Here is a 3,265-nt window from a genome sequence, read left to right as displayed (position 1 = left end):
AAAGCAAAGCGTAGGACTTGTCATAGCCATGCCACCGGACCCCAGGCCAGGCTGTTTCATTCAGGGCACCCCGGAGGGGGGTGGGTGAGGCCTCTCCCCGCCCCAAGGGACCCGCCCCCCGGCAGAACTCAACCAGCCCCAGGCTCACGGCCGCTCTCTACACGCCGGTGCTGAGCTTCACCCACGGGTAAACCTGTTCCTGGATAGCTCATACCTCACACCACTCATACTCCAAGAGTGGTGCACGGCATTTGATGGGATTTCAAGTGGAAGGCGACCAACCTTTAACAACATGTTAGTAATCTCTTATAGAAGGGTTTAATGGCCCCTGGGTGAAATACAACAGCCTTCACATACTCTCTCTTAAGAAAACTTTTCTGGAGCATTTAAGGCAGTTTATTCATAACAAACAATACAAAATATATTGTTTTGGTTCTGCTTTGGGGCAGGGGTTGGGATGGTTCCAGATGGAAACATCTGAAATATGATGGTGGGATTGGTGTTTGAATATAATTAAATATTGTGAACCACTTTATAAAAATTAAATAAAAATTTTTTTAATTTAAAAATAAAATGTAATGCAACGTATTTCAGATTCCACAGTTGAATACTTACCTGTGTACATGAAAATAGGCATTTTATTATACTGTATTAAATGGTTTTAATTTCCTTACTTACAAAAGTGAAAATCATATAACAACCACAAACTTGCTTCACTGATTTATTTTGTGAGCATTCTATCTGCCATTCCTTTAAGTTTTGTTGGAGTAAGCAATATAAAGTAAATTTGTTGGGTAGGTTGGGGTGGGGTGTGGGGCTAGGGACATTGTTAGAGGGACAGTCATTCTTAGTGGTGGTAGAACACTAAATGACTGAGACAACTGTATTGTTAACAACTTTGTAAATCACAGTGTTTTACTTTTAAAAAAATTTTTTAACAAAAAGAGAATAACTTGTTTCTACACCACTCATTTACCTTCTGGGTTATTGTCTCTTCCAGACAACGAATCCCACTTACTGTATTTTTTTTTTAATTGAGTCACCATGACTTACAGAGTTACAAGGTTATTCGTAATTCAGCTTCAGGTGTGCAGTACCTTTATCAGTGCCCACTTCCTTCTACCAGTGCCCCCAGTTTCCCTCCACCCCCCAGCCTGCTTCTATGGTGGGCATTTTTTTTCTTTGTTTCCTATTAGGCACAGTGGTTAACAATATTGTTCCTGATAAGGTATCAGGCATGTCACTTTACCACCTTTCAGCACCCAGTCCTCCCCCAGAGAAACACTTCCCTCTATAATTGTCATAGTGGCTTTTTCACTGAAATATTCCACTTACCCCTGACATTCCCCACTTCCTTCTTCACACCCCAGTGGCAAGCTTCCTGCTATGGATCAGTTCTCCTGTTCTTCATTTCTATTGCCTTCTGGCGTTCGTTATTCCCCTACTATGTTTTCTTATATATCACATACAAGAGAGACCATTTTGTGTCTGTCCCTCTTTTTCTAGTGAACTTCACTCAGCGTGATACTTTCCAGATCCATTCACGCATCCATTGTATGACTCACTTTTCTTATGGTGAAGTATTATTCCATTATTGTATGTGCCATAACTTCTTTATCCAGTCAACTGTTCTTGGGCATTTGGGTTGTTTCTAGATTCTGGCTACTGTGACTAGTGCTGCAATTAAAACAGAATTTAATTCTCTATAAGGATACCCATGACATTTTTCAAATAAATAGATCAAAGATTCCTGAAATTCATATGAAACAATTAAACCTCTTCCCAAAACCCAATAACTAAAGCAATCTTCAGGAAAAAGGAGATTGAAGGCATCACATTCCCCAACTTCAAACTACACCGCAAAGCAGTAGTAATTAAAGCAGCATGATATTGGAGTCAAAACCAACCCACAGATCAATTGATTGAAAATTCAGAGACAGACCCTCAGGTATACAGTTAGTCAATCTTTGATAAAGAAGCACACAGTATGAATGGAGCAAGGAAAACCTTTTCAACAAGTAGTGCTGGGAAAACTGGTCACAGCCACATATGTGCAAAAAAATGAACTCAGATCCTCTTCCTAACACCATGCACAAAAGTTAAGTCAGGATTAAATAACTCAGTATCAGGAGCTGAAGAGATACTACAGCAGGGAGGGCGCTTGCCTTGCACACAGTCATCCCAGATTTAGTCCCTGGCATCCCATATTGTCTGTCCCCAGAGTGCTGCCAGGATTAATGTCTGAGTGCAAAGCCAGGAGTAACCTCTGAGAAAAACTGGGTGTTGTTCAAAACAAATCCATAAGGTACACAGAGGAAAACATAAGCAGAAATTTCCATGTCACTGAAGCTTGAGGCATCTTTAAGGATACAATGCCATTGTCCAAGCACATGGAAGCAAAATAAGCAAATAGGACTGCATCAAACTAAGAAGCTTCTGCATCTCAAAAGAAATATTGAGCAGAATACAAAGACAGCCCACAGAGTGGGAGAAACTATGTAAGTGGCTTGCTACTTATCTGATTAAGGGGTAATATCCAAGATATACAAGGTACTGGTAGAGTTTTACTAGAAAAAGACATCCAACACTATCAAAAAAAAAAAATGGGGAGAAGTGATGAACAGAAACTTCTCAAAAGATGATACAAAAATAAGCAAAAGGCATGTAAAAATGTTCTGTATCACTAGTCATCAAGGAAATGCAAATCATAACAATAATGAGATATCACCTCATACCACAGAAACTGACACTCATCAAAAAGAAAAACCCGTGTTGGTGTGGATGGAGTAGAAAAGGGACCTTCATTCATTGTTGCCGGGAATATCAACTGATACAGCTTTTTGGGAAGGCAATATGGACATTCCTTGAAGAACTAGGAGTTGAGCTTCCTTATGACCCAGGAATTCCCCTCCTGGAAATTTTTGGGCCCATTTATTGTATTAACCCTAGCTCACACCTCCACTTTATTCTCACACATTATTTTATTTATTTATTTATCCATTTGTTGGTGTAGGGGACAAAACCAGCTTGTTCTCGAGGCTTACTCCTGGCTCTGTGCTCAGGGATCACTCCTGGCTGCATCAGGGGACCCTATGGGAGGCTGGGGATCAAACCTGGGTCAGCCAGGTGCATAAGGCAAGTGACTTCATATTCTACTGCCTCTCAGGTCCACACTCACTCACTGTTTTAACAAGTCTTGGTTGGACTTTTAACAAGTCTTATTTGCTACATACATAATTTTGTAAACATTGATGACTAAATCAGG

Source organism: Sorex araneus, chromosome 2 (assembly GCF_027595985.1).
Source record: "Sorex araneus isolate mSorAra2 chromosome 2, mSorAra2.pri, whole genome shotgun sequence".
Taxonomy (NCBI): domain Eukaryota; kingdom Metazoa; phylum Chordata; class Mammalia; order Eulipotyphla; family Soricidae; genus Sorex; species Sorex araneus.
This window is presented reverse-complemented; position numbering follows the sequence as displayed.